Source organism: Lathyrus oleraceus, unplaced genomic scaffold (genome assembly GCF_024323335.1).
Source record: "Lathyrus oleraceus cultivar Zhongwan6 unplaced genomic scaffold, CAAS_Psat_ZW6_1.0 chrUn0131, whole genome shotgun sequence".
NCBI lineage: Eukaryota > Viridiplantae > Streptophyta > Magnoliopsida > Fabales > Fabaceae > Lathyrus > Lathyrus oleraceus.
Genome location: NW_026112522.1, coordinates 45,664 through 60,000, shown reverse-complemented (window position 1 = coordinate 60,000; position 14,337 = coordinate 45,664).

Below are 14,337 nucleotides of genomic sequence, written 5' to 3'. Positions count from 1 at the left end.
GTACAAATTCGTTGTGTAGGCCAAGTTATTGTCCTTCCCGCCTCTCGTCCCATGGCACGTGGCCTATGGCCTATGGCCTATGGAGCACGCGTTTCGGTCGAAAAATCGAGGATTGTTCGAAATGCTCCGAAACTTCTAAGTCCCTCAACATTTGTTGGTATAGATGTCCATGCAAAATTTGGGATCAAATTCGTTGTCTAGGCCAAGTTTTGTCGCTCCCGCCTCTCGTCCCGTGGCACGTGGCGTTTCGACGATTAGTTCCGGTCGAAAGTCGAGAATTATTCGAAATGCTCCGAAACTTTGCAGTCCCCCAACATTTATTGGAATAGACGTCCATGCAAAAATTGGCATCAAAATTCGTTGTCTAGGCCAAGTTTTGATGTTCCCGCCTCTCGTCCCGTGGCACGTGGCCTATGGCCTATGGACCACCCGTTCGGTCGAAAAATCAAAGTTGTTCGAAATGCTCCGAAACTTTGCAGATCCTTTCTATATGTATTGAGGAAAGATCATGCAAAAAATCGGCTCAAAATTCATTGTTCCGACTAGGATTCCGTTGGTTTCCGTCCGCATAAAGCCGACACTTAGAAAAATCATAAAAAATTCATACGACGTCGAAAAAAATTTATTTTTGGTGGACCTCGTTCTTATATTGTGTTTAACAAGCATGCAAAATTTCATGAAAAAATTCGAAGTCTAACTCATAAAACAAGGAATTTATGTCTACAGGGAAAAAGGGACCCAGTTGCTGCCAAAGCAGGACATGCAAATCAAGCTTATATAGGGGGAGGCCCTTGACCAGTCCGACCGTCCAGGGGCCGTCCGACCGTCCTGTGACCCGCCAGGCTGCAGCCTGGCACGCAGGTGTAAGACCCCAAATTTTGGGCCCTAAGATCCCTCATGGCCCATATCATTCATATCATAACCTCAAGGATCATTGCATGCCTTTGCTTTCCTCTTAGTGGGTTGGTTGCCTTGTGGATTGTTTCTTGATCACCAAGCATACTGTGCATTTGTATATCTTTGCTTTCATATGTTTATCATTCAAAAAATACAAAAATATTGTCAGTCTAACCTTGTTGCTTGCAGTGGAAGCAATCATCAGCAATTAGGTCAAAGACAGTCATTGATCAGTCAAAGCAATGGATGATGGCCATTCTTGCAGAATTTGGGCATCATGGTCAATAATCAAAGGTTCATACATCTTGAGACATCATTTGAAATCAAGTTCTCAAGGAATTAGGGTTTGGAATTCATCAGAAGAGGATCAGTCAGTCCAAAACCCTAGAAAAGTCAACAGACAGTCAAACTTGGTCAACAGTTGATTTAATCAAGGATTTAATGGATAGAATTGTTTTGAAGGAGTTCATTCATGCTTGTATAAGCCTCATATGTCATGTCAAACCTCATCATGGAAGAAAATCAAGCCAATCAGAAAATTTTCCAGAAATAGAAAGTGGACCTGTAATTTCAACTGCCAAAAATGGAAACTTCTTGATTTTAAACTTACATCATGATACAAGCTTCAAATGAATTTTTGCCCAACATGAAAGTTGAAGATCTTGTCTTCCCATTTTCAAAAAGTCCAAGAACATCAAAATCCCATGTGTGGTTGTCAAGATATGATCAAATCATTTTCACCAATTTTTGAACTTCAACAAGCCATAACTCTCAAACCATAAGGCCAAATTTGGTGGGGTTTTTTCCTACAAACCACATTTTTCATCCTCTTTCCAAAAATATAAATTTCATGACCTAAAACCTCACCATTCAAAATGGCATTTTTGGACCTTTTGCATTTAAAATCAAAGTTTGACCAAACTTTGACTTTTTGATTTATGGACTTTTTCATCATTTTGCCAATTGGGAAATGTTTTAAACCATATTTGAAACTTGCTCAAAGCTTAAAACCATCATCATACCATCATTCCATCATCATTTTGGATAAAAATTCAAAATTGGCAAAAGGTGCAAATAGAAGTACACAAACAAAACACATACAGCATTTTTCTGTACCACCAAAAACAGCAAATATACTGTCCTTTTTGCAGCCTGTAGCAGCCCAATTTCTCAGCAAATACACCTCCATTTCACACTTATGCAAGTTTAGCAACTTTTGGCAAATTACTTCATTAAGCTTAAGCAAGTTTAGCTTGTCCTTAGTAGAGGTTAAACAGCACATATAAGGGCATTTTTCTGCACAAACAACCCTAGTGTTCACAGCCTCCACAGACCAAAAAAACCTCATTCTCTCTTCTTGCAGTTTTGGCAATTGGCTTTTTTCTGCATAAACCATCAACAAACCTCAAACACCCTTGATTCCTCCACGACATAACCATCATTTAGAACCTTTTGCAAGCTTGATTCACCACCTGTTTTGCAGCTCGAATTCTGTTTTTCTCTAAGAGCACTCCAATGACAGATAGAGATTTGGACCTAATCAAGCTTTGTTGAGCTAAGAGGCTTCAAGCAGCATCATCATAAACGTGGACCTGCACCTGTTTGCATTCAAATCAACCAAAACCATACTGTACCATCGAGTTCTTCAATTTAGGTAAGATTTTCGACTTCCTTATTTGTCCAAATCATACCATATATCATGAAGATCCCTCTTTGTTGATTGTCGTGAGCTATAAGTTGTTGAAAATGGTTAGCTGTTAGTAAAGATATGTCAATCTGAAATTTGATGTTCATGTGTGTTTTGGTTTACTGCTCTTTAGTTAGTTTGTTTTAAGGAGAATGGGTGTTGGATTATGCTTATTCTTGGTCTAATGATGCTATTGGTGTGTTGATTTTTTTGTTCTGTGCATGATGGAATTTCGAATGCATAATGATGATGAGCATCTTGTTAAAACCCTAGCTTGTTCCAGTTTGTTTCCCTCAAAATCAGGCCTGTTGTTATTGGTATTTGTTTGACCATGCTGTCATTTGTTTTTGTTGGTCGGATAATGATGATGCTTAATATGTTATGCTACTACCATGTTGTTGTCGTTGTTGCTCAGAATTTTGCATGAAGATTGTGTGGTTATATGCTGCTAAACCCTACCACTGTTGTCACCAGAATTCATGAACACGCTTGAGGATGTTGCTGTTATGTATTTACATGTTATTGATATTAATTCATTACCCTGCTCCTGTACCAATGTCCTGCTAAATGATATGCTGTTGGGTGATGGTCGTTTTTTTGTTGTTTTGATTTTGTTAAACCATAAACATGAATTGATGCTGCTATTGCTGTTTTGAACATTGCCCTAAGATCTATGTGAAACATTCAGATGCTATTGTTGTTTGTATTTACTGCATGATGACAGTACCTCCTTGCCATGACTAGTTGTTTCTGTTGGTTTCCAAGTGATTACATGATGATGAACATTGCTGTTGACTGCTTGCAATTACCATGCTGTTATTTTTGATGATGCTGATAAATATATGCTGCCATGCCTCTTGAATTTTGGTTGAGGATACATGTTGATGATGAGCTTGTTTTGATTATATGATGGACATAAGTGTATAGACCTACTGTAATGCCAATGTTGCTGTTATGATGATGCTGTTCTGCTGGTAATGCTCATTGCCATGTGCTAGAGATGTTTTTGTTAATGCCATGAATGCAGTTGTTTTGATGATTACATGTGGATGTTGAATATGCTATGCTGCTATATGCTGTCATTTGTTTTGGTTTGGTCGAATGATGAATACTGCTGCTGTTGTCTGTTTCAAATTGCATGAGCCTACTGTGCTAAATCATGATGCTGCCTGTACTGAATGCCATGATACCCTGCTGCAAATTTCGAAACATGTTGTTGCTTTTGTTTGTTTTATTTGACATGATAATTGTTGCTGCTAATCATGCTGTTTTGAAACCTTAGAAATCCGCCCAGGAAATTCATGTGCAGTGTGTTTGGTTCGTGTTGTTTTGATGTCACATTGAATGTTAATATTCTATGGCCTGGCTGTGTTTGAACTTTGTTTGTATTCGTTTTATGTTGATTAGCATGAACAAGTTAAACTTGCTGTTGCATAAACCCTAAACCCTGCCCATAAAATCCATGAATTGTGTTTGTTGTATTTGGTTATGGCTGTTTTGGATGTTGCGTGAACATTGTTATTGCCTTGCTGATTGCCATGCCATTCGAGTTTTGATTAAAGATGAACATTGATGATGAACTTGAGTTTGAACAAGTGCTGTTGTTGTTGAACAAAACCCTAACAACACTTTTTTCCAGAACTTGAACTTGGATTGGTTGGTTTGTTTGAATTGCCCTGCGTGTGTACTGTTCTATTGAAATCCAACCAATCAAATTATTTGGTTTGTTTGAATGGCCATGCGTTGACCTTTGTTTGACCCTTATCCCATGCTATGTGTTCATGATTTGCCTCAATTATTCATCAACTTCCAAAATTAATTTCTCATTCATTTTAATTCCAAAAATTATGAAATTTCTTGCATAATGATCACAAAGATGTCTACTATTTTATGGTGAATTTTATTTAATTTTTCAGTGGCTGGATTTTTTTTATGATAATTATTTTCTTCACATGTATGCCAAAATGATACATCTCACCATTTCAATTGTGAAATATTCATATTGCATCCAATGCCTTTAAAATTTTTTGTGGTGAAACTAGACACATTGATCTTCATTTCCATATAAAGTTTGTGGATTTCGCATTTGTAGTTTGATAGATATGAATTTTTGAATTAGGGTGTGACAATTTGTGTCACACCAATGGTAGGCAAATGTATGATTTTTGTTCACATGCTTCCTCTTATCCAAATCACTTGAAATTTTGCATGAATGATCCCTTGTATGTCTAATTGATGTATGATTTTTCTTGGAATTAATCTTGCTGTTTTCCATTTGATTGAGAATTTTCTTCCATATGTGGTCATTTGTTGACTTTTTGTGCTATACCTTGCCAAATCTTTTGTGGAATTCTCAAATCTTATTGTATGATCATGAAATTTCATATGTGATAACTAGACATCTCAAGCTTTGCATTGGTGTAAATTTCATTCATTTCTCTTCTGTTTTCAAATTGATATGATTTTTTGAAGTTGACCTATGCTTGTTGACTTTCACCATGCTTACTTGAATTTGATTTGACTTCATGAATTTCATTGACTGCCTTCCTCTCATCCAAATGCCATGAAATTTTGCATGTATACCATGTTGGATTTTAGGATTGAGTGTGATTTATTTCATAATTTTTGAAAATGTTTGAGTTGACTTTTGAATGAAGTCTTTGCTGTTGACTTTTGTATGCTTCTCTTGCCATGCTTTGCATTCATTTGTGTATGAAATGACCATGATGCATGATATAAGTTTGAATCCAATTGTGTTTGCTTTTTACATGATTGATGTTGACTTTGATTGAATAATGCTTGCTGCCTTGGCCTTTTTCTTTCATCTTTGACCCTAGGCTAGTCCTAGTGGTCTTCTGAGCTTACAATTGAGCTATTTGTTTCAGGCTGAGCACCAATGCCCCAAAGACCTTTCAATTTTGATTGAGTTGGTTTGTTTATCATGTGCTAACACTTTGTTTTGTAGGTGACTCATACTTGAGTCTTTGTGCCTTGCACAATTGGTCCTTCTGTGTGACTATTGGTTCATTTTCTTTTGGTTTTGACTGTTGACTTGTTTGCTAATAAGTTTGACTTTTGCAGGTACTTTAGTTGCCTAAGTTCTTTGAACTTGATTGCTTGCTTTGCTTTATAGCATTAGCTTTGAGGTATAAATACTTCTTCTTCATGTAGTCTGGAGACCCGGTCTGTTATTTGACCGGGCAAACTGTCTGAAGTCCTCCTTAAGAGGCAATGCCTGTGTTTGTTTATATTTGTCCTAAGCAGGAAAAGTCCTTCAAGTAAGGCAATTGGTGGAAGGTAGGGATAAGTAATCTATCCCCCACTATTCAGTGTGTCCTCTCTTTGCTCCCAGTACCTGGTTGAAGCAATGAGATAAATACCCAAGATCTAATCGAGTCAATAATGTGGAGAGAGTTCCTACTTTCTGAACTCCCACACTTTCTTTGATGCTCTCTCTGATTTGAGATAGAAGCAATGAGGCACACCCCTCATCTCCTTTTCATCTGCTTCACCTGAGCCCCTCAATGGCCAGGTTAAGAGCGACACTTACCCATTACAGTGGACTTTTAAAGTCAAACCCTCTTGTGTGAGCCCCATTGTTTGGCTATAGAGTGTGTTGTTTGCTATTCATTGATTGATTGATTGCTTCATGTGCGCTTGCTTGCCTGTATGCTATGCATTTATCATCCTCATCAATTGCCATTAATGCATGATCATCTCATCTGTTTTGTGATGCTATCATTGTTGTTTGCCCATTGAGGACAATTGTAAGTCCATTGCTTTGGCATTTGCTCCTGTGATATGGAAGGATAGAGTGTAAGACCTCATTGGTCACTCATATCTTCTGTTCATCTGAGGATACAGTTATAAGTCCCTGTAAGTTGGCATCTGTTATCCTGTGATCATAATTTGATCTGTTTGATGTTGTATGTGAGGTTGCAGTCGTAAGTCCCTGTAAGTTGGCATCTGCTTTCCTGTGATCATAGTTTGTTCATCTGTTCGTATGAGAGGTTGCAATTATAAGTCCCTGTAAGTTGGCATTTGCATTCCTGTGATCATATTGTTGCTTTTGTTCTTGTATGTGAGGATCCATTGTAAGCCCCTGTGATGTGGCATTGGATTTCCTGTGAGCATACTGTGGAGTTAACCTAAGTCCAGACAGATTGGCAGTTAACTTCCATATTTCATCTTTGTTTTTTCTTTTGAGGAGATCGGTGTAAGTCCATTGAGTGGCATCTGATATCCTGTTCTGTTTTAGGAGACTGGTGTAAACCCATCTATTGGTATTCGGTATCCGCTTTTATTTCTTTACCTGTGGAGATTAGTGTAAGACCATTGAGTGGCTTCTGATATCCCGTTTTGTTTTAGGAGATTGGTATAAGACCATTGATTGGCATCCGATATCCGCCTTTGCTTTGTTTGTTTGTTATTATTAATTGCTATTCCAAAGGACACACTTGAATCATCTGCCATATGATTTCAAGAAGTGAACCTTCTAAGAAGTTTTACTATCCATCCTTCATCCATTCATCATTCATTATGTCCTAGACTTTTTCACACTTTATCCTTCAAACTTGACATAAGTGTTGTGCAAACATCTTCATGTTTTCTAACTAAAAACCTGGACTCAAGTCCTTGACCCTTTTTCCAAAACCCATTTCATAACACTTATTTGAATTGATCTTAATCATACTTTGACTCCATTTTCATAATCATAATCAGTAACTCCACTCATTCACTTGTTTTGGCTTTGTCCATTAATCTTTTCATACATGAGCTATAGGTTTGATTTATCTTAGTGGTTGATGTTAATCTCACCTTCTGTCTTTAGTGATTGAATTGTAAGTCTTCCTTGCCTATTATAGGGTTAACCCCTCTCTGGCAAGTTGAAGCTGTTCTCACATGGTGGACGTTGTTGTTTATATAAGGTTGAGTTTTCTCCCGTGGATAACGTAAGACCTAGGGTTTGTGTTTAAAATTGAACCCAACCCACTTTTGGAAATCTTTTAGCCGAACTACGGCGTTCTGATCCTTACCTTTGATGGAAGGTACGTAGGCAACGGGTTCATCCGTTCGAACCCAATACCTAATAATAAAATTGTACATTCTTTTCTCACCATCCCAATCATGTTTGCACAATCTTTTTGTCATAACAAATAATAATTTAGCATAACAAGTGTGAAAAGGGCTCCCTAGGAGTACCTAGGACGTAGTGGGTGCCTAACACCTTCCCATTGCGTAATTTACCCCTTACCCAGAATCTCTGATCTTTTTATTAGTTTTCTACGTGTAAAACTTCTTAGGCTTTTGTTCGCTTTTTAGCCAGTCCTTTGGATAAATAAAAGTGCGGTGGCGACTCGAAATTTTTCATTGTATCTCTTAGCTTATGATTTAATCGATAGATCATATAGCGACGAATACACCGCTACAGAAAAGTGGCGACTCTGCTGGGGACATCTCACCATCATCCCTGGTTGTATTGCCTACTTTTCACCCTTGTTGTGATATATGTTATTATGTTTATCTGACATATTTTTGTACAATTTGGGATGAATGTATTGATTGTAATGTGTGAATTGCTTGATATACATTTGCTGTGTGCTTTGGTGATCTGTGAGATGAGTTCTATACCCGAACTCGAGTGCTCTCTAGGATAGGAGAATGGCATAGTCTTGTCGACTGGTGTGGAGTAGTCCTTAGCCAGTTGACTTGCGAGTCCATTCACTTGGTGGAGGTCATGTTGAACTAATAATGTCACACAAGTTATTTGTGGTTAGGCATTATTCTTTCAATCATGTTCCGCAGAAGCCAAGGACCTTAGTTTACCAAACCCATCTTGGCCTATTTTTAGGACCGTAGTGCGGAGGTCGTTCAGATGTCAGTTCTGATACGATTGTTACGCGATACTACACTCATAAGAGTTTCTCTTGAGAATATTCTTGGAATACGAGTATTCGTTCCTCCGATAATATTCGAAAGATGGAACGATGATTATGGGAACCTCTGATAGAACATGTCTGGCAGGTTTAAACCCTAGTACACTCCCTTTGGGTGGTTCTTAACCGAGACTCCATGCTCGTGACTCTCAACAAACCCGTGATTCGTGGTTGAGTCGTTCAAGCATTGTTAATATCAATGGATCCCGGATCAGGTGTAAAACCTAAAATCCACCAAAGCGGCTGGTTGATATTAGGAATGTTTGAACCGGTTCATGTACCGTTAATATCAATGGAACTTGGGTGTCGATAGGGTGAAAACCTAAATCCACCAAAATGGATGATTGATATTAGGGATACATAGAGCTTTCCCACGACCTTTGTTTGGTGTGCTTTGTTTGATCCTTGAGTGTGTTTGTTGCATTCATGCATTCACGCATTCATCCGCATTCATGTCATCAAAAGAGAAAATTTTCAAGGAACTTAAAGGGTTATTTGCAAAATTTTCAGACATGGAAAGACCAAAAAGGCATACAAAGAAGTACAGCTTCAAGCAGCCCGATGTAAAAGAGTTAAGGAATCTGACATCATATGTATTAGATCCCTTGGGTTTCAAAGCTCGCTATGGGAAGCTTCTGCCGTTGCTGACTACTCAGGTGGATGAGGGATTGATGAGCACTCTTGCTCAGTTCTATGATCCGCTCTATCATTGCTTCTTATTTCCGGACTTCCAGCTGTTGCCGACTTTGGAAGAATACTCTCACCTTATTGGGATTCCTATTCTGGATCAAGTGCCGTTCAGTGGCTTAGAGAGTATTCCATCTGCTCGAGAGATTTCCAGTCTGTTGCACATAGATGAAGATCTGATTAGAGCTAATCTGACTACCAAAGGCGGAATTCAGGGTTTTCCTTCCGAGTTCCTCATTGCTCAAGCCACTTTCTATGGGAAGGCCATGAGTGAGGATGCCTTTGAGGCTCTATTCGTTTTGCTTATCTATGGATTGGTGCTGTTTCCCAACTTTGACAAGTTCGTCGACATGAACGCCATTAGGATCTTTTCAGTTCTTAATCCAGTTCCGACCTTGTTGGGTGATGCATATGTCTCCATGCATCTGAGGAATATGAAGAATGGAGGAGTCATTGTCTGCTGTTTACCCCTGCTGTACAAGTGGTTTATTTCGCACTTGCCGCAGACAGTTGCTTTCAAGGAGAACAAGGGATGTCTACGGTGGTCTCAGAGACTCATGTCTCTCACCAATGATGATATCACCTGGTATGATCGCGTGTATGATACCGTTCAGATCATCAATTCTTGTGGTGAATTCCCTAATGTGCCTCTTCTTGGTACATGTGGTGGGATTACCTACAACCCTACGCTTGCACGTCGTCAGCTTGGGTTCCCCCTAAAGGATAAACCCCATAACATTCTGTTAGAAGGTGTATTCTTTCAGGAGGGTAAAGATCCCCAAGGCCTGAAAGCCAGATTTGTCCGCGCTTGGCGCAATATTCGCATAAAGAGTAGGAATGAATTGGGTCCAAAGAACTGCATTGCTTTGGAGCCATATACCTCTTGGGTCAGACAGAGGGCTGCTACCTACCTGATGCCGTATGATCATCCAAGACCTACACTGTTGGATGTGGCTGGGCCTTCAACCCTCCCTACCCAACGTGTAGAGGAGTTGAGAGAAGAAGACCTTTCGCGTGCCTGGATCCGCGAGAGAGAGGAATTGCTGCAGCAGCTCAAGGAGAAGGATGATATGATTGAATTTCTCGAGCACCGAGTGATCGATGATCCGAACGACACTTGGACTTCTCTGCTTCCTCAGTCATCCAAATTCTGGAAAAGGAAGTATGATCAACTTGCAAAGGAGAAAGCTGATATGGAGGCCGCCTATGAGAGAGAGATCAAGAAGTTGTACACTTCTCGTCTTCCAGCATCCCGAGCTAATAGGGATCCATAGGATGTCATTTACCTTTTCTCTTTGTAATAGATTAAAAGAATGCTGTACTTCTTTGACCTAATATTTTGAATGAAATATTTTCCATGAGCAATCAAAATGTTTAAATATTCGAAATATTGCAAATGTACCCTAAGGATTCCTTGAAAATCAAAACATTTGCACAAGCATTTCATGCATCATTCTTGCATAAACAGGTACCCATTTTTTTCTGGTCTTCTGGTTCTAACTCCTGTTCTTCATTTATTTTGAAGACAAGCTGACTCACCGGTATTATACAAGGGTCAACTCTGCAAGGATTATGGAGCAGTTGGAACAAGAGAACCAGAGTTTGAGAGATGAAGTCGCCAGACTTGGCGCTCTGATGGAGCAACTTCTTGCTGCCCAGAATCAGCCTGCTCCTCAACAGCCAGCAACTCCGGTTCAGCGGACGGTTATATCTGAGATAGCTACTACATCGGTGCCTGTTAGTGCCCAGCAGCCAAATGCCATGCCTCCCGGTTTTCCTTGGGGGATGCCTCTTGGCTTCATGCCTGATCGGCCAGCTCCTACATTCGCTCAAATGCCGGCATCTAGCCCGGTCCCTATACCAGTACCTCCTGTCGTGCATACCATGCCGAGGGTAGACGACACCATTTATCACTCTGAAGCGTCTGAGGGCTCAGATGTACATGAGAAAATGGATGCAATGAACGATCAATTCCTCGAGCTGAGAAAGGAATTGAGAACTCTTAGAGGCAAAGATCTCTTCGGCAAGTCAGCAGCCGAACTTTGTCTAGTTCCCGGTGTGAAAATACCAGTCAAATTCAAGGTCCCAGACTTTGAGAAGTATAAAGGGAACACTTGTCCTTTGGCACACTTAGTCATGTATGCCAGAAAGATGTCCACGCAGACAGACAACGATCAACTCTTGATCCACTACTTCCAAGACAGTTTGTCTGGTGCTGCTCTCCGTTGGTACATGAGTTTGGACAGTGCCAACATCCGCTCTTTCAATGATCTTGGCGAAGCTTTCGTCAAGCAATATAAATACAACGTTGACATGGCGCCTGACAGAGATCAACTCAGGTCTATGTCACAAAAGGACAAAGAGACGTTCAAGGAGTACGCCCAGAGATGGCGTGAGCTGGCAGCTCAAATCACTCCACCATTAGAAGAGAAGGAGATGACCAAGATCTTTCTGAAGACTCTTGGGTCATTTTATTATGAGAGAATGGTGGCCAGCGCTCCCTCTGATTTCACCGAGATGGTGAACATGGGGATGCGTCTTGAAGAAGGCGTCCGCGAAGGACGGTTAACAAAAGATGATGGTTCTTCCTCTAAACGGTATGGAGCGTTTAAGAGGAAAGAAGGCGAAGCGCATGCTGTGCAGTCTCAGCCCAAACATCGAAGACCCTCTGTTCAGAGGAAGCCTGCACGTCATTCCAGACATCAGCATCAGGTGGCCAGTGTGGCACCTGTATTCAAGGATAACGCTCAGCAATATCAGCATCAGCAGCAATATCCACAACCGCAATATCAACAGCAACAACAGCGTCCACAGCAACAGGCTTACCAGCCTCGTGGAAGTACGACCAACCAAGCGAATGCGAATTATGATAGGAAGAAGGTCAGCTTCGACCCGATTCCGATGACATATACAGAGCTTTATCCCTCCTTGTTGGAGAGGAAGTTGGTTTCGCCCAGGGATCCTCCTGCTATTCCTGCAAACCCGCAATGGTGGTACAAACCAGACCAGCATTGTGCCTACCATTCCGGTGCTCCGGGCCACAACGTAGAGAACTGTTTCCCGCTGAAGAATAAGGTTCAAGACCTCATGAGAAGCGGAATTCTGAGTTTTGAAGACTCCAACCCTAATGTCACCAGGAACCCATTGCCTTCGCATGGGAAATCCGTGAATATGATTCAGGAAGACCTTGGGAAATACAAAGTGAAATATGTCAGCCATATCCGGCAGTCATTGGTTGGATTACATAAGATGCTGTGTCAGCACAGTTATTTGGAGCATAACCATGACCAGTGTCGCGTCTGTTCTGTAAATCGCTTGGGTTGCGACCAAGTTCGCAAGGAATTGCAGATGATGTTGAATGAAGGTACCATTGAGATTCTCCAGAATCGCAATGTGGATGTAGTTGAGCCCGAAGTGAGTGTCATCTCCCCGGTGTTCAAATTGCCAGAGCCCGTTGTTATTCGGTATAATAGCAACAAGCCTAAAGCTTCGCCTTCTTGATTATCAAGCCAGCCGGCCCTGTGCCCTATTCATCTGATAAAGCCGTACCTTTCCGGTACAATCCTGTTGCTGTCCAGGATGGGGTCGAGGTACCTTTGCCTTCTACTTCCGTGACCACTATCGCTGATGTTAGTGGATTGACCCGCAGTGGTCGTGTCTTTTCTGCGCCTGCTAAGGCTGTTGCTTCTGAATCTGTTGAGCGTCCTGTGGGGACTGCTGTGAATGTTCAGAATCCGGCACTTGATGTTGCCAAACCCTCCTCGTCTGTACAAAAGACTCCTGTTTCTTCAGATGGCCCGAGTGGCATTGTTGATGAAGAATCTGATGAGATGCTGAGGCTCATCAGAAAGAGTGAGTACAATATTGTAGACCAGCTTCTACACACGCCCTCCAAGATTTCTATTCTTTCTCTATTGCTGAATTCAGAGCCTCATAGGGAGTCTCTGCAGAAAGTCTTGGACCTGGCATATGTCGATCACGACGTCACCTTGGAACAATTTGATAGCATTGTTGCAAACATTACCGCTTGCAACACTCTGAGCTTTTGTGACGCTGATCTCCCTGAGGAGGGAAGAGACCACAACATGGCTTTACATATCTCAATGAATTGCAAATCTGATGCAATGTCCAATGTGCTGGTGGACACTGGATCGTCTCTTAATGTATTGCCAAAATCCACACTCTCCAGATTGTCATATCAAGGTCCTCCTATGAGGCAGAGTGGGGTTGTTGTGAAAGCTTTTGATGGGTCGCGCAAGACCGTGATTGGGGAAGTTGATCTCCCAATCAAGATAGGACCAAGTGATTTCCAGATCACTTTTCAAGTAATGGATATTCACCCATCATACAGCTGTCTCTTGGGCAGACCATGGATTCACGAGGCTGGCGCCGTGACATCCACCCTACACCAAAAGTTGAAGTTTGTGAAAAATAAGAAATTGGTTGTAGTAGGGGGAGAAAAGGCTCTCCTGGTCAGTAATCTATCTTCTTTCTCGTACATTGATGCAGAGGATGAAGTTGGAACTCAGTTCCAAGCTTTATCTATTGATAAACCAATCGAGAAGAAGTCTCCTTCATTCACTTCCTACCGTGATGCTAAGCTGGCCATTGAATGTGGTGCAGTCGCTGGATTAGGGAAAGTGCTTGAACTTGAAGATAATCGATCCCGGGCTGGCATTGGCTTTGGTTCTGGGGCATGCAATGAGCAAGGTCTGTTCACAAGTGGAGGATTCATCCATGCTGATCAACCTGCAGAAGAGGAAGCTGCTGCTATCATTGAAGAAGAAGATGCAGAAGACTTGAACAATTTTGTTATTCCTGGTGGTGTCTGCCACAATTGGGTCGCTGTGGATGTTCCTACAGTTGTCCATAGATCAGAGTAATTGTTCACTTTTGTTTAAAACCCTTCTCCCATGCCAAAAGGAGAAGTGATGACATTGTTGGCAAAGCATATATACAATGATATTTTCATTCAATTTTTGCATTGTCAAAACATTTGTTTTTCCTTTGTTTTCACTTTTTGCTTTTCTTTATGAAATCAGTGATCACAAAAAACATAAAAACAAAATAAAAGCTGTAAAAGCAACATTCTTTCATCTGCATAATGATTTGCTTGCTTAAATTTGAAGT